Here is a 20373-nt window from a genome sequence, read left to right as displayed (position 1 = left end):
AATTAAAAAAACATAAAGCCCTTCAGTTCATAGAGGCTGTGATCTCTCTCTGTTTTGCAACCCATTGCCATGATGTAAGATGTCTTCCTTTGAAATGCCTTTGGACACAAATTTAAAAATACATGTGCTCAATAAGAGTTACGTTTTTAAAAATCAGCTTAATTATAATGTATGCATATTTAAATTAAAACAACATTGCCTGTGGTTCAGGAGTGATCAAACAGAATGGCTTACGCTTCTGGTTAACAAGTCAAGACTTGTTCATAATATCCTAGTTTGCAATATGCTTTTGGTTTTTCAATCACTTCATTCTCTAGGTCTTTGTTTACCTGTGAGTAAAAGTAAGAAAAATATTTCTAAAGTTTAAGCTAACATTCTTTATAACCCAAGTTTAAAGTTTGAATCCCTGAGGAGGAAAAAAATCAGAAAAGCCCTCCTAATGCTCCATTTACAGCAAGGAATATCGGCATGCAGTTTGAGGGGGTCTCTTTACAACTCAGGGCTTAGTATTTATACCTCTGATTATTGTAAGAAGTAACTTAAAATGTGCACACTGACTACTGCAAATGTTGATATTTTTCACTAGACCATGATTTTCTGATTGGGGGAAATCTGATCAAATTTCTGAGAAAATAAATTTCTAAGGTCCTTTTTCTTAGATGGTCGGTCACTTGCCAATGAAACTTCATGTCAGAATGTTGACCCACTATTTTTCATTCCAATTTGCATGCAGAGAAATAAAACATAAGAGCTTCTTTGAACATTGTCACCTTGGCCAAAGAAGGGTAGAAACACTCATCCAAGCTGTGGTGCCTGGTCACCAGAGATCCGTCTTGGACAGCCAGCCACCTATGCGTGGCCTCAGGAGAGCACAGACGGATATGTGATGTCCTCTCTGTGACTGGGAGAGACAGCAAAGGTGCTGGTTTGTTGAAAGTGCAATTGTGTGTTGATGACAGATTACCATATATCTGGACATATACTTTTCTTGTGCCACAATGTCCCTCAGTTTTGCTTGAACAAGTCCTGGAAACCTTCGCAGTGGGGCTGTCTGCGATCTAGAAGGGGAGCCTCAGGAGCCTGACTGAAGCAACACTGGGTCCAGCTCTTTTCTACAAAAGGGCAAGTCCCCTTGTGTGTGTGTGTGTATGTGTGTATTTACATATCTAACAAAGGACTTGAATTATTCAAACTATGTGAAGAATTTTTACAACTCAAGAAGAAGATAAACAACTCATTTAAAAATTCACAAAACATGGTCCAAAAGGATATATGCACCCCAGTGTTCACTGCAGCACTGTTTACAATAGGCAAGGCATGGAAGCAACCTGAATCCCCATTGACAGAGGACTGGATAAAGAAGATGAGGTATATATATACAATGGAATATTATCCAGCCATTAAAGAGAAGGTAGTAATGCCATTTGCAGCAACATGGATGGCCCTAGAGAGTGTTGTACTAAGTGAAGTAAGTCAGACAGAGAAGGAGAAATATACGACATCCCTTATGTGTGGAATCTAAAAAGAAATGATATAAACTTACTCACAAAACAGAAAGAGACTCATAGACTTATAAAATGAACTTAAGGTTGCCAGGGGAATGGACAGGGAGTTTGGGATGTTCATGTACACACTGCTGTATTTAAAATGGATAATCAACAAGGACCTATTTTATAGTTCAGGGAACTCTGTTCAACATTGTGTGGCAAGCCTGGATGAGAATGGAGGTTTGGGGGAGAATGGATACGTGTATATGTATGACTGAGTCCCTTTGCTATTCACCTGAAACTATCACAGTGTTGTAATTGGCTATACTAAAAATTAGAGATACCAAGGGAACATTGCATGCAAAGATGGGCTCGATAAAGGACAGAAATGGTATGGACCTAACAGAAGCAGAAGATATTAAGAAGAGGTGGCAGGAATACACAGAAGAACTGTACAAAAAAGATCTTCACGACCAAGATAATCACGATGGTGTGATCACTCACCTAGAGCCAGATATCCTGGAATGTGAAGTCAAGTGGGCCTTAGAAAGCATCACTACGAACAAAGCCTAGTGGAGGTGATGGAATTCCAGTTGAGCTCTTCCAAATCCTGGAAGATGATGCTGTGAAAGTGCTGCACTCAATATGCCAGCAAATTTGGAAAACTCAGCCATGGCCACAGGACTGGAAAAGGTCAGTTTTCATTCCAATCCCAAAGAAAGGCAATGCCAAAGAATGCTCAAACTACTGCACAATTGCACTCATCTCACGTGCTAGTAAAGTAATGCTCAAAATTCTCCAAGCCAGGCTTCAGCAATACATGAACTGTGAACTTCCAGATGTTCAAGCAGATTTTAGAAAAGGCAGAGAGGAACCAGAGATCAAATTGCCAACATCCGCTGAATCATCAAAAAAGCAAGAGAGTTCCAGAAAAACATCTATTTCTGCTTTATTGACTATTCCAAAGCCTTTGACTGTGTGGATCACAATACACTGTGGAAAATTCTGAAAGAGATGGGAATACCAGACCATGTGACCTGCCTCTTGAGAAACCCATATGCAGGTCAGGAAGCAACAGTTAGAACTGGACATGGAACAACAGACTGGTTCCAAATAGGAAAAGGAGTACATCAAGGCTGTATATTGTCACTCTGCTTATTTAACTTCTATGCAGAGTACATCATGAGAAACGCTGGGCTGGAAGAAGCACAAGCTGGAGTCAAGATTGCCGGGAGAAATATCAATAACCTCAGATATGCAGATGACACCACCCTTATGGCAGAAAGTAAAGAGGAACTAAAGAGCCTCTTGATGAAAGTGAAAGAGGAGAGTGAAAAAGTTGGCTTAAAGCTCAACATTCAGAAAACTAAGATCATGGCATCTGGTCCCATCACTTCATGGGAAATAGATGGGGAAACAGGGGAAACAGTGTCAGACTTTATTTTTGGGGGCTCCAAAATCACTGCAGATGGTGATTGAAGCCATGAAATTAAAAGATGCTTATTCCTTGGAAGGAAAGTTATGACCAACCTAGACAGCACATTCAAAAGCAGAGACATTACTTTGCCAACAAAGGTCCGTCTAGTCAAGGCTATGGCTTTTCCAGTGGTCTTGTATGGTTGTGAGAGTTTGACTGTGAAGAAAGCTGAGTGCCCCAGAATTGATGCTTTTGAACTGTGGAGTTGGAGAAGACTCTTGAGAGTCCCTTGGACTGCAAGGAAATCCAACTAGTCCATTCTAAAGGAGATCAGTCCTGGGTGTTCATTGGAAGGACTGATAATAAAGCTGAAACTCCAATACTTTGACCACCTCATGCAAAGAGTTGACTAATTGACTCCTTAGAGAAGGGAATGGCTACCCACTCCAGTATTCTTGCCTGGAGAATTCCATGGACAGAGAAGCCTGACTGGCTATAGTCCATGTGGTCTGTGGTGGGAGTGGAGGGCAGAGGAAGGCAGGAGAAGTTCAGGAGGAATGGAGCTCTCTATGGAGGCTTAGTGGAGAAGGCAATGGCACCCCACTCCAGTACTCTTGCCTGGAAAATCCCATGGACGGAGGAGCCTGGTAGGCTGCAGTCCATGGGGTCGAGAAGAGTCGGACACAACTGAGAGACTTCACTTTCACTTTTCACTTTCCTGCATTGGAGAAGGAAATGGCAACCAACTCTAGTGTTCTTGCCTGGAGAATCTCAGGGATGGGGGAGCCTGTTGGGCTGCCATCTATGGTGTCGCACAGAGTCAGACACGACTGAAGTGACTTAGCAGCAGCAGCAGCAGCCATGGTTTAGCACCATTTCAAGTCTTAACTGTGTTAACTGTTCAATTAATTTAATAATAGATGAATCAGAATTTAATTGCTAACCCTTGTAATAATTAAATCAAAGCCACTAGTATGTGTATGCATATATACATATACATATCTGACAAAAGTATTATACAAATTACATAAAGAATTTTTATAATTCAAGAAGATAAACAGCTTAATTAAAAATTCACAAAATTTCTGGACACTTCAGCAAAGACATATGGATGGCAAACACAAGCATGTGAAAAATGCTCCATGCCACTAGTCATCAGGGAAATGCAAACCAAGTATGGCTTACCCATATTTTTCATATTCATTGAAATCCTAAAAGAAGTGATGGCCTGTCATAAAAAAGAATGATTGAAGGATCCTGACAGCATGTAGGCACTAAAGCTACCACAAAACATTCTGCCAGAGTGAGAACTTTTTATAGGATATAGTCAGTGATTTTATGCAAATTTAGATAGGTTTTGGGAAAAAAATCATTTTAGGTGGCTCAGATCCATGATATCCTATATACAGGTGTAATTTAGACAGATATCCCAAAGGTTGTTCATTAATCCAATTTAGAAAATTGATGAATCTGAGGGAGAAAACTACCCATTAAATAAATAACACAGGATGCAGAGAAATGAGCGTGTGTTTGGTGCCAGACTAGACGTGGGCTTGAGTCCTGGTTTGGGTACAGCTGCCAAGGTACCCTGATGCCCTGAGTTGTCCTTACTGCTTCCAGAAGGATGATGATATTTTCCTCAGAGAGTTACAGAGAGGATGAAAGGAGAAGAATGAGTATATATAGAGAGATTTGTATATATTAAGAGCCTGCCTGCCGGGGGTACATTCAAATGCTGCTGCTGTTTTTATTAGGAGCAGAATTTTGACTGGCGAAGGCTGTGGGGGTGGGGTAGGTATCTAAAGCACTCTTCCTGGGAACCAGATCCTCTTCTTGTGCAGTGAACCAGATCAGATGGCAGCTCTCATGTCCTCAGCCTTGGGGTTTTCAGTGTAGACACAATCTAAGATGCTGGCTTCCTGCAGCATTTCTCCTGAGGAGCTGAGTGACATGTGGACGGATCCTGTACCCTTGGCAGGATCAGATGCTCCTCAGAGAGGCGGCTGGCAGGTCTGTGCCACCCCTGAGAGTGGGTTGGTCCTCCTGTGGCTTGGCCAGGGTGCAGGCCACACTTGTTATCTACAAATGCTGTCACCGCTGCACCTTAAAAGGGGTGTGGTTTGTTGGGACCTGGGACTGTACATAAACTTGGGGCATGTCCGAGAGTCACGACAGGGGAAAGCTGAATAATACAGAATATTGCAGGTTTCTGTCTGTATCCACCAAAACCTTTCTGTTGAAACATAAGCTCTCAAGTAGTTCCTTCAAGGCTGTGTGACTCAGATATGCATCCTCTGAATGCAGAATTTGGATTGTTGCTGAACAAAGACACATGATAATTAAAAGGGAGACTCACTGGGAACCTTAGCTTGTGTCTACCGTCATCCAGCCTTTCCTGCAAGCGAATTCTCATAAGTCTGTCCCAGCACTTCTTATAACACTAACCTTTCCTTTGAGCAAGACCTTGCATAACCTGAGTCTTGCCTGCCTCTCTGCCACCATCTTGCCTCTTCCTTCCCCCACCACGTTCAGCACAGCACAGAACACGTTTTTCAGCCTCCCCTGACCCTCACTGTGACCACGTGACTAAGTTCTCCAGCCCAGGACGTGTGAGGAAGTGATGCGGGCAACTCGTATTTCTTGCAGTACATCAAGGATGCATGCATATCCCTGGGTCCCATTCCTAACTCGATGGCTGAGGGGTGGAGGCCACTCAGGCAGCTTTAGACTGAGAGTTTAGCCAGCATGTTGAAGACAGCAGAGCTGCGCTACCAGCCCTGGACCATTTGCAGAGTTACACAAGGGAAGACAAACTTCTAGGTTGCTTAAACCACTAAACTGGGTTAGGGTTAGGGTTTGGGGGTTGTTTTGTGAGAACTGTTTATCCTGGACTCAAAGTAATGCATTCATGGGACATGGTTTGGCAAGCTCTGGCTACTTTTGTGTGAAGAAAAACATGCCCTTGGAGGCAGCCACCAGCCAGGATGTACAAGTGGAGAGCAGGGCAGGGTAGAAGCTGGATGTCACATGTCTGTGTCCTGCACATCTCTTATAGGTGTCCCCACTGCCCTTCCTCAGCCTGCAGTGCCCTTCAGGCCCCCGCACCACACTTTGTGTTTCCACATCCATCTCTCAGGCTTCAGACTCCCTCTTGTACCTCAGGGACATCTCCTCCTACCCTCTGCCCCCATCTGTATCTCCTGAGACTTGTGCATCGCTTCTTTTCTATCATGATGGGACTGTGGGTCTCAGGGGACCACGGCTGCTGAAGACAGAAGCCAGGCCTATCTCATCCACTTCTGCATTTCCAGGCATGGTTCATGCCACACAGCAGAAATATTAAATAGTAAATATTTGTCCAATGAAGCAATGAACCTCTCTGCATTTTCAGTCATGCCACATAACTGTAATATCCAAATATCCAAATATTCTGCGAATGTGGAGACCAAGTGAAAAGGATTTGACAGAGGGAAACATATTATAATATTTTTCTTCGCCATAGCCACCTAAGCCCTAGAGCTCAAACTGTTTAATTTATGGACAATGTAGAAAAGGGCTGAGTTCCTCTAATGCACTTGGTTTCCAACTCTGTATTTTTCCCTGCTGCTTGAGTAGAAAATTTTTCTCTTTGATTTTTTTTTTTCAATTTGTCCCCTGGAAAAGTGAGGTGATAAATACAGGCAATGATGGCAAAGTATGACTATTGCCGGGTGCTAATGTTTTCAAATTGCTGATGATTTTTAGGGACACCACAAACTGGCCGCACTGTCAGAAGCATTTGGCAGTCATAACTGGCAGCAGGAAATCAGACTGTAAATTTAGAAGGCATTGCACCATATTTGGGAATGCACCTCACAGTCACCTGCAAATATGCCATGGTCGTGTAGCTGGGGGTGCACAGTGACTTTAACTGCCCTCTATTATGTATTTTGTGGTATATGAAAAGCTTCAAAATCATGGTTGGGCAAAGGAGAAAGCTATTCTGTTGCATTAAGGTAAAAATTTCATCATAGACTCCACCTGCCACTGCCAAGTTGGCAGAGCCATTTGCCCTGATACTTTCTTCTTATACCCTCCACCTTTATTGAAATAATTTTTTAAAATTGTTTATGTTAGTTATTCCTCTAGTGTTCGTTAGTTTGATTTTCTCAGCAACGGCTTGTGTCAGAATAAATTGACAGGCTGAAAAAGAGATGTTCAGCTTTACTGCATGAGAGCTTTAACATACCATTGGCTCATGGAGAATAAGATTCACACTGTATCCTCTTGAAATGCATCATTAAGTCATTTTGCCCTACATGTGAAGCAATAAGGCTGGAGGGGGGAAAATGAGCATTTCTGGTTCTGTATATTTGGGTAATGCTTGAAATGTGCTCACAGGTAGTTTATGGACTCTTTGATGGCCCCCAAAAGGAGAAAACTGGTCATTATGTAGATTTCTAGGACATTTGTGACAAAGTTCTACACCAAAGCAATTGAAAAGAAATGTTGTGTGTGTTTTTGAGGCAGAACAACACAGGGGGCAGGGGGATATTTTATGGGTGAGAAACCTGACGAGGGGCAGAGTAGACAGAGGAAGCACCCGTCCTTGGCAGCATTCTCCCAGGGTCAGTATTGGGAAGAATCTTATGGAACACTTTGAAAAACAACATACACAGTACAGTCTGTGAACGCAAGTAAGCTGTTAGGAATATTAAACCAGAGAGATTCATACATTGTGCCCAAAAGAGTGGAAAGAGTGACTGACAAGTTTTCTCTTGTACCAGAGAAAAATAGCTCAAGTACATTTCAAAATGGGTATGACTGGAAGGATCAGAGGAGTAATTTCAAAACCGTCTCAGCCTCATTTGTTGCTGAAGCTGAAATATGTAGAGCATCATAACTTTAAAACTATGTGGGACTGTCATAGCCACTGAGGATACGCAGATGAAAGGAAGGGGTTCAGTCTTCAGGAGAAGCTCTAAGCATACTGCAGGTCAACGTGGTGCCAGAGTGATGATGCACCACCGGTGCAGACAAACGTCTAAAAGGTCAGCCTCTGGTAGGGCCTGGACCCCACAGATTGCACTTGGTCTGCAGGGGACCCACAGGGAGCATTCGCAGAAACAAAGAGGCGCCTCTGAGTGGGATCATTGCAAGTAGAGGCAGCTGACTGTGACTACAGATTTCAGCACTGGGTGTGGGCATGATGGCCTCGGGGAATGCCAGCACCAGGAGTCCAGGGACCAGGCCAGACCAGCTCCTTCTCCATGGACACTCATGCCAAAGGAGGCAGTGTTCATAATGGGTAGAAGCATGGAATCTAATTGTTCAAATCCTTGCTTTCCCAAGCTCTGTAACTGGGCTGCAGTTTCCTCATCTGTAACACTAGAATATTAATAATATTTAACTCTGGGTTTGTTGAGAGCATTAAATGAATTAGTACACACAGGGCACTTTGATGGTGCCTCATACATGGTGAGTACTAACTGCTGGTTGAAATGTTGGTCATTGTTATTATTACCCCCTTTCTCCTTGAGAGATAGCCAGCCTCCCTGCCTTTTCTGGATCTCTGTGGTAGGAGGGGTGGGAAACATCATTTCTGATAGAGACTCGGTGATGAACTGAGAAAAGCCTGCCTGAGTCTTCTTAGGCTTTGCTTTGTAAAAGGGAGAGATACAGCCCACACCTGTTTTCTGAGTCTGAGGACATGGGGCAGAGGAAGGGCTGCTCTCCTGGACTGCCATCCACCACTTGGCTCACTCTGCACCCCCTACCCTCCTCAAGGGTTAGCGCATGACTCCCTCATCGTGCCTTTCACATCACATTGCAGGTGACCAAGTCTTTTTCTGGTTGCCAAGGAAACAAAGACCTGCCCACCTGTGCTCATCACAGCCAAAAAGATGTGAGAGGGAAGAAAATTAAAAGGAAAATCTTACCAGACATGTAAGATACACATTGAAGAAAGCTAGATTAACACAAAATAAGTATTGACACAAATGAACTACTTTAGTACCTGGGTTCCACCTTGACTTTAAAGTGAGATTGAAAGGATGACTATATTGACATGTTGGATTAGGAGCTCTGGCTTGGTCCTGGAGCAGGCTCAGAGATGCAGGTCCATCTGGGTTTCCTCAGGAGGATTTTGACTCAAGTCACACAGAAACAACATTCCATATGTATCACTTCAAGGGAGGCCCCAAAGCCCTTCCTTGATGCAGCTCTTTCATTTGTACTGCCTAAGACATATCACTTTGGTACATAATTTGAAATCTTGTAAGCTAAAGATTGAGCCTAAAAACGCAAATTTTGAAATCGAAGAAGCATAAGGCAAGTCTGTCACTCATTTAAAACTGAGCCAGGGGTGTGCTTAAACTATTCCTTTCCAAACTGTCTAGCTGAGACCATCAGAACTGAGGGCATGACCGTTTTTAGGATGGTGGGGCAACTGGTGGGGGAGTGAGTGTGGACTGGGAAGATGTGTGTGCAGTGAGCAGCAAAGGGAGCTGTTCTGTTGTGAGGATGGAAATGAACAGGTGACAGGGTCAAGGGTTTCGGAGATGAGTTGTCTAGATCCTGAGGTTCCGTATGGGGAGCAAGAGGGAACAGGAGGAGTTCTAGGAACCCACAGCCTGCGTCTCCTCTTGATGTTCCATTTTGCCTGACATAGTATGTTTATGTACCTGTGAATTTCATAGCAGAGTTGAATTTTTGTTTGGGGAGAAAAAAAGAACAGAGTTCTCCTACTCTTTAAAAGTTCCTAGGACTTTCTGTTCCTAAGTCTTTCCAGAACTTTATAGAAGAGTATATATAAATTCATTTATGTATTAAGAAAGAAATTACTAAGTCATTTAAAGTTTATGATAACCAATTGCAGATGTGCCAGAAAATATATCAAAACTTTTCAGAGTTTAATGTATTTATCCTTTTTTGAGAACTACATTTAAAAGAAAGATTCTAAGAATCATTACACAGCTAAGGAATGCTTCCATTTAAACTGAAACAGTTTTCAAAAAATTATATAGGTATTACTTTTACATGGTACATCTAGATGTTAAAATTTCTCCCAACTCAAGGCACTGCTAATAAAAATTAGAGGAGATATATGTAATACAAAAAGAAAATGCATCTGCATTTGGTAAAGATGTATTTCATCATTCCAGTTTGTACCAATAACTTTCAGGCCTAAATATTCTTATTAATATTGCAAGATAGTTCCAGGATTAACAAAATTTTATTTTTCTTGCTACTTACTATTAATATTTTATGATAAGTGTTTGTAAACTTTGCTTCTGAATATGCCTAGAAATGAGATTATACATTGTTAATTCAGCAATTCAGTGATAGTTCAGTTCAGTCACTCAGTCATGTCCCACTCTTTGCAACCCCATGAACCACAGCACGCCAGGCCTCCTTGTCCATCACCAGCTCCTGGAGTCCACCCGAACCCATGTCCATTGAGTCAGTGATGCCATTCAACCATCTCATCTTCTGTTGTCCCCTTCTCCCACCCTCAATCTTGCCCAGCATCAGGGTCTTTTCAAATGAGTCAGCTCTTCGCATCAGGTGGCCAAAGTATTGGAGTTTCAGTTTCAACATCAGTCCTTCCAATGAACGTGATAAATACTCAGTAAACTTTTTTTAAGGAAAGGAAAGGAGTTCTGCTGCTGAAAAAAAAAAAAATTTAATCACTGGCTTAGATACCGTGCTTAGAGCCAGCCCTGCTGTTCTGAACAGCTAAAGTTGGTAAAAAGTAATGCAAGATGGGCTCTGAAATGAACAGGGTTGTTGCCAGAAGAGGAAGAGATCATTCTGTTATAAAATTCATTGTTTCTTTCACTGAAACTTGAGGTTCTTATATAGATGAGACTAAGAAGTATCATTTTGTATAAATTTAGCAAAAGGAGAAGATGAAAATTAACATTTAGTGATGCATTAAAACATTTTAGAGGGTAATCATGGTTTTTTCCAGAGTTGGTGAAAATGTCTGTGAAATTTTGTGGTAATATTGTTTCGGTTCCATTTTTTAAAGATCTTTGACATCAGAGATAAGGTTTTAAAAGAGAAATGAAGAGCGCACAATCACTTTTGACTTATTTCTGCCCACAAATTGTATCAGAGAAGGAAAACATTCCCGAGATGGGTAGCAATTGACGAGACTGACTTTTAAGGTCACTTGATACGGACAGAGTGAGATGGAAAGAAGGGAGAGGAGGCCTTGAGAACGAGGTTAAGTCAACTGCAGTTTAAGAAAAGCAGTCATTGGGCCAAAAGACTCTTTCACTTAAGGTTATTTCCCAAGAAATTAGTCATTTATTTTCAACCTTATGAGCTTAGTTCCAATTTAGTAGGAGCAGGGAAAGCTATTTCTTTGACACTGAAGAAGAAAAATTGTGGCTCTTTCCTCCAGGCTTGTGCTTTATTTTTCCATATTAATCTGCTTCTGAAAGTTAAAAAGAAATCAAAATAAAGTTGGGAAAGTGGTTTAACTAAAGGTTTTTTTTTTCCCCCTCTTCAAATCTTTGGCTTCGTTTCTTTTGGATATCTTTCCGTGTTTACTCCTATGAGGAATGAATTCCAAACCCAGTAAGGTATTTTTAAATACTAACATGTTTTTAATTTTGAATTCCTTCTAATAATGTGCCAGTTTTTTAGAGATACATATAAATGCAAACAAGATAACATTAAGAATTTAGATTGACTCTAAAACACAGGAGATGAGGGTTCAAACCCTGGGTAAGGAAGTTCCTTTGGAGGAGGAAAAGGCAAACCACTCCTGTATTCTTGCCTGGAGAATCCCATGGACAGAGGAGCCTGGCAGGCTACAGTCCATAGGGTCGCAAAGAGTCGGACATGACTTAGCAACTGAACAACAACATGTTTTTGTGTGTGTAACTTTAAACTTTTTATTTTGTTTTGGGGTATGGCCAATTAACAATGTTGTGGTAGTTTCAGGTGAACATCAAAGGGACTCAGCCATGTGTATACATGTATCCATTCTCATCAAACCCATCTCCCATCCAGGCTGCCTCATAATATTGAATAGAGTTCCATGTGCTATACCATAAGTCCTTGAACAGCAACAATGTTATGGAATATTGTGGACTATATTGTTATGTTATTGTGGACTATATTGTTATGGAATATTTTCATCCGTTTTAATATCTCTATATTTAGATGATTCTTGGCCTGGCCTTAATCTTAAACAATTTAGAATTCTTACTTAGCTTGCTAAGGTTCAGTTTTATAGATTTATCTCAGATTTTATAAATTCTTACTATTTCCTAGAGCAAAGCTGTAAACCAAAACAAAATCCTTCCATTGAAAATGCCTTTATATAATTAAGGTAATTGTTTTCTATTGAAAAGTACATGTCTCTTATTGTTTTAAAATACTTCTACATGAAATTATAAATTATAAGTCTATGTATTAAGTAACTAGGCCTTTGGAGGTGATCACTTTGTATTGTATACAGACATTGAATTATAATGTACACCTGTAACTACCTCAGCTTCCCACACCTACAGATTCACCTGTAGCTACGTTCAGTGTGAACATCTCTCTGGCGTTTCAGCATTTCTTCTCCAGGCTGTTCCCATCCACTGCACTCATGACCCCATTTTGTCTTTTTCAGAAGCTGGAAATTCTGACTTTAGCTGTTTCCGCTAACTTCTGCATATTCGATCTTTGCCCTGTTTTATTGAAAGACTGGTATATAACATTAACTTTCAGGTGTATATAATTCAACATCTGTATACAATACAAAGAGATCACTACTAAACGCCAGCTGCCGTCCATCATCAAACAACTGACCCACTTCACCCATTTCACACACTTCCTAACTCCCTTCCCCTCTGGTAACCACCAATCTTTTCTCTGTATTTATAAGTTTTTGTTTGTTCATTCTGTTTTTAGATTCCATGTGAATGAAATCGTATGGTCTTTGTCTTTCTCTGACTTATTTCACTTGACATAATACCTTCAGGGCCCATCTATGTTATCACAAATGGCAAAAGTTCATTCTTTATTATGCGTGAGTAGTATTCCTCTGTGTGTGTGTGTGTGTGTGTGTGTGTGTGTGTGTGTGTGTGTGTGTGTGTGTGTGTGTGTGTGTGTGTGTGTGTGTGTGTGTGTGGTGTGGTGTGGTGTGGTGTGGTGTGGTGTGGTGTGGTGTGTTTCTGGGCACAGAAACTCTGTAGTGGAAGGCTCATGAAAAGACAACTTGAAAAACCAGAGGAAAAGCCTACTCCAGCGTGAAGGGATGTTTTCTATGCAGAAAGGGCACTAGACGGAACCAACAGACCCCTCCAAAACTGTGTGGATGTGGATCTCAGGTCACAGGGCATGCACTCCTGTTTCCTGGAGGCAAACAGACACCACAAAAGGGCAAACTCCTTGCTTCACTTCACTGACCAAAGAGAATCGAAGATTTGCCCCCACCATCAAATGTAAAATGTGTTTTGAGGCCCATGGCTCTGAGGAGCTGCCATATGAAATGAATTACCAAGGCTCAGCGTGGGGGTGGGGGTCCACTGGGAGCCTCTGCAGCAGAGCCCAGCTGCCTGGACATCCTGGGGGCCCCGGGGCCTGCAGGGCATGACCCAAAGGCCCTGCTCTTTCCCAGGTTGTGCAAACGTCACCTCATTGCCTGGTAAACAGATAACAGAAGATGGGTTCAGATCAGCTCTAGAAATGCCAGGACTGCCTGGAAAACTCGCTGAGCTCGGTGCGCATGCAGGTATTTCAGGGCTCCTCTGGCTCTAATGAGCACTCCTATTTCCAGTCTGGGTTTGCCCAAACAATGTCAAGTCAAACCACAAGAAAATCTGTTATCACTCAAATTGGTACATACTTTTCATGCAACTGAAATATTATATAAAAGTCATGAACTGTTAGATGTAAAAGCAGAAATTGGACGCAGATACGGGTTCCCTTGCTACCTCTGTCTCGCCTTCCAAGGGGGATGTGAAGTTCAGGTCACAGCTGTGTTCCAAGGGTTTGTGCCTGTGATCAAAGCCTCTGCCACTGGAGGAAGCGATCGCGTGAGCCCAGTCCGCAGACCACTCTCGTTGCCCCTCCCCTTGTTCTTGTTCACGCCAACACTGTAAAAAGTTATGTGTTTGAATGATGTTTTAAAGCGCTCTGTGCAATTAAGTTCTGAAGCAAGGGAGCTGGTTTTCCTTCAGCGCATATATGGAACTGCCAATAAATGTAAGACCTGGGTGTGTTTGGGGGAGGAGGAGGTGAAAACGAGGAAAGTTTCTGAAAGGAACAAACACTTCAAAAAAGTAAACCTGAGGTGTTTTTCCTTCTCATAATATTTTAAATGCTTTTATAGTTGGAAAAAGTCTACAAATCAAAAAATATATACCAGAAAAAAGTGCATACCACTTCCATAATCACTTGTACCCAATTTGCATCTCTCCTTCCTAAAGAAGCTTACCTGATAACTTAATTGGTAAAGAATCCACCTGCAGTGCAGGAGACCCCGGTTCAATTCCTGGGTTGTGAAGATTCACCGGAGAAGGGGTAGGCTACCCACTCCAGTATTCTTGGGCTTCCCTGTGGCTCAGCTGGTAAAGAATCTGCCTGCAATGCGGGAGACCTGGGTTCGATCCCTGGGTTGGGAAGATCCCCTGGAGAAGGGAAAGGGTACCCGCTCCAGTATTCTGGCCTGGAGAATTCCATGGCCTGTATAGTCCATGGGATCACAAAGAGTCAGATACGACTGAGCAACTTTCACTTTCTAGGAACGCACTCCTGTTAAGTAATGATCACAGAGAATTTCGTACCACCTTCTTGCCATGTGTGTTAGTGATTTGAAAACATGGTGCTCCTTCCTTTCTGTTAGCTGCTCTTCAAATGCAAGATTTTTTACTGGAGTGGGTAGTCTAGCCCTTCTCCAGGGAGTCTTCCCGACCCAGGGATTGAACTGGAGTCTCCTGCACTACAGGTGGCTTCTTTACCACCTGAGCTACCAGGGAAGCCCTCTTCCTAAGGAAGCACTCCTGTTAATTAATGATTGCGAAGAATTGCATACCACTTCCCCTTGCCTTGTGTGTTAGTCATGCCGTTCCTTACTTTCTGTTAGCTGCCCTTCAAATGCAAGATTTTGCCCTAAGTTTCCATTATGTGGCTGTTTAGAGCCATTTGAAAGCATTTCTCTGGATGGCCTAGTTTGCTTGTGAAGCTCCTAAGAAAAATAAAAGCCTCTATTCCTGAACCTGATTGGAAACCAAGACACATACCCAGCACATGTTGTTCAGAGAGTGGTTTGTGAAAGGTGACACATCCTTAAACAATTTGTGAAGCAGCATTAGCTGCAGAGCCTCTGGGTATATTACGAATGCAATGAGTAGCATTTATTGAGAACAAAATAAAGTTTAGGGAACTTAAATTCACAGAGCAGCATCACCAAAAGAGGGCCCTAGAAATGCCTCTCAGGTGTCAAGCCCTTCATACCTCTGTGTTTAGTCACTTAGTCGTGTCCAACTCTTTGCGACCCCATGGACTGTAGCCCGCCAGGCTCCTCTGTCCGTGGGATTCTCCAGGCAAGAATGCTGGAGTGGGTTGTCATGCCCTTCTCCAGGCCTCTAGCATGCAGAAAATTTTACACTTCCATCTCTGTACCCTTGATTGAGAATGTTCCTGGCTAAGGAAAATGGCCAGAGCAGGATAAAATTAACCAATAAAGAAAGAATTCCAGTGCCTGGCACAGAGTAAGCTTGGTAGCTAATAAAATCATTTCACGTTGTACAAACGTTAGGTAAGCTGTGGCCTGAGGCCAGTGAGTCACTGAAGTTCTGTTTAAGGAAGCCGCTCTCACTGCCCACCACAAGTACCTTTGTAAGCCATACTTTTCTCCTTTCATCTATTTTTAAAACTTTCAACCCTGTCTACCTTTTAGTCATTTAAAAGTCTGGACTGCTGGACTCCACTGATCAAGCTGTTAGGCTAAACATTCAGTAACCACCATTATTGGATGTGGAAGGAAACCTCATGTTTAGTGCAAGAAACTTAGGGAAAGTTAACTCCACAAAGAGTAGGAGTCATTTTGGTGAACTCAGGACTATAAGCTAGGTAACAATGTCATGTATGGAGTTGAGTCATAAAGGGCACCAGCACTGAGGAAACACTGGATTCTGACATAATGTGTGTGACGGTCTGGTGCACGCGCCTCTAGAAAACCTGTCCGGAAGACTCCAGGGACAGCCAGCAAGCACACCGTGGGCTCCATCAAAGACCCAGGTGCCCACAGCATGCCAGACGTTTCACATGTACCCTTCATTGGTTTATGTAATATGACATTATGTAACTGGCATCAAGGGCTTGGGAATAAATGCCTCTGACTCTAGGAAATCTGAAGAGGGAACCACAGAACCACCACCAGGTCTGGGGGGAGGAGGGGCAAAACAGTGGTTTATTTCTGACAGGCATCAGCCAGAGGGGCTGCTTTCTAAGGGAGTCTGCAAGGCAGCGGGGGCAATGGTGATGCCACGTGAAGCCTGGACCACTGGTACCCCGGGAGCAAAGTGCTGATGGGGGCAGACTGCCAAAACTCTTGCTCCCTTGTCCCTCTCACACTAACCCTCAGACTAACCAGGGCTGGGCTCCAAAGAGTAAATGCCAGAACCAGACTTCAGACCTGGTGAAGTCATCACTTTGATAATGGATAGCATTTACGGAGCACCTAACCTTGTCCTAGGCCCTGGGTTTATGGGATTCGAATGTGTAACCTGTATAGAGCCAAGCTCCTCACGGTCCATTCGTGACTGGGACATGAAGTCCTAGACACAGAAGCCTGGCAGGCAAGGAGCAAGTGAAAGTAATTGGTACCCTAGTTTCACTGTCTTTGAAGCTGAAGAGCACAAGTATGTACTGTGAAGCTCTTTAAAAATCTCCTACCTTTACTCCACTCAGCATTCTCTCTCTCTGAAGTTGCTCCCCAAATAACCCCTGTACTCCCAAGCTCTCTTCAAAACAGGGTGGGAGGGAGCTCTTTCCTTCCTTCACCTCCCTCCTCTGCTTCCCCGCCTGCAGTTCTCTCCTCTCACACAAGGAGTCCTCTGCCCTTGCTGGCATAAACTCCCCCTGCCTGTGCTTCTTTACATGTTTGAGTTTTCCTTTCATACGTGGCACACTTGGATCCACAGAAGGCTCAGGAAACAATCACACAAAATGGGACGAGGGAAAGGGGCAGATACAAAGATCAAAAGATATATAGAGAGCCCATGAACACAGGTGGAAAAGCATTTCTATTAAAGGTGTGTCCTGTCTCATTTCATCTTCCCAGTGACCCTCAGATGACCCATCTTCCCATTAAACACTTGAGAAGGCAGAACCAAAAGGTTCCGTAACTTGTCCAGTAAGTGGATGAATCAGGATACAAATCCATGCAGCTATGATCTCAGCGCCTCTGACTTTGACCTCTATTTGATGCACCCTTTTCCAAAGAGGAACTGAACAGCATAAGGGCGCTGTCTAGTTCCTTACTCAGGTAGTTGGGTTCACCACCTGAGTAATGAACTTCATTTCACCTCTCCCCAGGTTTAAAAACGATGACAACAAAAACCCATTGAAGGAAAGACAGAGACTAGAGCAGAGGCCCTGGGAGGGAGGCATTAGGTGAATTCTCTGTAGACGGTCTTTGCAGATCTCTTTCTCTCCAACTTCTTACACAGCATATGCTGGGCATTTGGAGACAAGACTATTTCTACATCCCATTTGCTTGTGGAAATCAAGCTTTCAATGTAGCATCATGCACGTGTGTTCGTTCCATCATGTCCCAAGCTTTGCGGCCCCACGGACTGGGGCCTTCCAGGCTCCTCCATCAGTGGAATTTTCCAAGCAAGAATACCGGAGTGGGTTGCTCTTGCCCACTCTAGGGGATCATCCCGACCCAGGGATCAAACCCATGTCTCTTGTGTCTCCTGCATCTGCTGCATTGGCAGGTGGATTCTTTACCACCTGGGAAGCCCCATGATGTAGGGATGTTTGCAGACTTGGTTGGAACCACTCCTGTCTAATGACTTCTGGCAAGCTTGTAAAGGAGCCCTGACAAGCTGTCTGCTGAGGAAGAGTTGGCAATTAGAAAAGAAGGAGGATTTTTAAATAGGCATTGAGAAGAACCGGAAGTAACCTAATTAGAGAGAGACATACTTAGATTGCTGGGGAGTGAGAGAACCCAGCTGAAGTTGGATTTATGATGAATTCATTTGCTTTGTTGTGCACATATCATCCCCAGTAGGGCTTGATGAGCTGAGGGCGTGGGGAAGACAGAGTTGATTATGATTTTGTTGGATGGATGTCATGAGGAGGTTTAAGAAACTGGTAAGAGAATGAGAAGATGGACTGTGGAATCTAAACTGGTCATGGGAGGAAGTGAAGACAGGACATGGTTTAAGGAAAAGCATATAGGCCAATGGACTGGAGGTCATGATAAGAACAAACAAGTTCAGTGGCCAAATCAGAGGGGAAGAAGTTGTTGTAAGAGAATTTGGAGGCTAGTCTGTTCAGACTGCTGAAAAATAAGAACCAGGGTGTGACTCTGGCAATGGGAGCTCAAGTGTGGTGAAGACCATTGACGGGGAGGGGGGGGGGTCAAGAAATAGAGAGGCCAGACAGCCTTCAGTACCCTAGCCTGATCAAGGTTGTCTTGTATACAGCCTCCTAAACATTTCATGTTTTGCTTTCTTATTTAAATCATCAGTCTACCTAGGATGGATGTTTATGTGTGATATGAAAGTACCATTTTTATTTTCTTCCATTTGGATAACCAACTGTCCTTGGGCCATGTGTTGAATAAATTAGTTCCTAAATATCCCTTGAATTCCTTCTGTCTATGCTATTACTGATTTTGCTTTATTCAGTTCATATCACTCTGGGCTGATGTACTATAGTACTCATCAATCTTCCCCCTCCACAGTCCATAAAATTTGTCTTTCTAAAATACAAATATGACCACATCACTCTCCTGATTAAAGTGCTTCAATAACTTCCTTTCATTCCCTGTAGAATAAAAGCCAGGCTTCTAAGCCTGTCATATTTAAGATGTTTCACAATATTTTTATTTACAATATTGCTTTGCTTATCAATATATCCTCATTCTATGACATTATCCACATATGTGAAAGTGAAAGTGTCTGACTCTTTGCAACCTCATGGACTGTGCGTCCATGGAATTCTCCAGGCCAGAATACTGGAGTGGGTAGCCTTTCCCTTCTCCAGGGGATCTTCCCAACCCAGGGATTGAACTCAGGTCTCCGACATTGCACGTGGATTCTTTACCAGTTGAGCCGCAAGCTGGTAAAGCGTCCAAAATGGTTAATTCAAATTACATTTTAAGTCTTTTATCAGAACTATTAGCTAGACTTATAATTGATAGATCTTAAAAGTTCTAATTAAATTATTTGATATTTATTTGGCATCTACTCTGTATCAAGCAGTATATAGTAGATTCTCTATTCTATGTGTGTGTATATATATATATATATATATACACATACATACATATATATATATATATAGGGTATAAGATTCTTCCAGAGTTTACAATCTAAAGGAGCACAAAAAGCATGAATACAAATACCTGCGGAAAAGGGCAGATGTAAATGAAGCAATAGGCATTTGAGTAAATGACTGAGAGCTCCGATGAGGGAGAAACGGCACTTTGTTTGGCAGAAATCGGTGGAGGCTTTGTAGAAAAGTTAACTGGGTCGTGAAAGGTGGGCAACAGAAAGAGGAGATAGGAGGGCATTTTAGGTAAAGTAGTGGCACTGATCCGGAGAAGGCGATGGCACCCCACTCCAGTGCTCTTGCCTGGAAAATCCCATGGACAGAGGAGCCTGGTGGGCTGCAGTCCGTGGGATCCCGAAGAGTCGGACACGACTGAGCGACTTCCCTTTCACTTTTCACTTCCATGCACTGGAGAAGGAAATGGCACCCCACTCCAGTGTTCTTGCCTGGAGAATCCCAGGGCCGGGGGAGCCTGGTGGGCTGCCGTCTATGGGGTCACACAGAGTCGGACACGACTGAAGCGGCTTAGCAGCAGCAGCAGCAGCGGCACTGATTAAGGCAAAAGAAATGGGAAAGTGTGACCTTGGAGTACAGGATGACATAGAGAAAGATGAACAGCCAACAAGACAGGCTGAGGCCAGAGCACAGAAATCCTTCAAGGACAGGTAAGGAGACTGGCCTCTAGTTAGTTGCCCTGGAGTCAATGAAAGTCTCTATTAAGGGACTGACCTACCTAGGTCATGACATGGTGGGGCAGACTGGAATGAAGAGAGATTCAGTCTAAGAGGATACAGTAACAGTCTAGGCATGACATGCTGCTGGCTTGTCCCAGGAGGTAGAAGATCTACAGTGGATGCAAGGGAAATTCCAAAGCAGAAAAAGTCAGATGACCAAAGAAAGAAGGGAGAAACAGGTTCAGTTCAGCGTACTCGCCTAGTCATGTCTGACTCTGTGACCCCATGGACTGCAGCATGC

At 43.0% G+C, this 20373-nt stretch overlaps 1 protein-coding gene across 3 annotated transcripts in view; it reads left to right on the top strand.

Moving 5' to 3' along the window:
• The window catches only part of ODAD2 (outer dynein arm docking complex subunit 2), a 162122-nt gene that overhangs the window by 139788 nt on the left and 1961 nt on the right, over positions 1–20373 (top strand). The gene's annotated exons all lie outside the window — the stretch shown is intronic.

This window comes from Oryx dammah, unplaced genomic scaffold (genome assembly GCF_014754425.2).
Source record: "Oryx dammah isolate SB20612 unplaced genomic scaffold, SCBI_Odam_1.1 HiC_scaffold_10, whole genome shotgun sequence".
Classification (NCBI taxonomy): domain Eukaryota; kingdom Metazoa; phylum Chordata; class Mammalia; order Artiodactyla; family Bovidae; genus Oryx; species Oryx dammah.
This window is presented reverse-complemented; position numbering and strand designations above follow the sequence as displayed.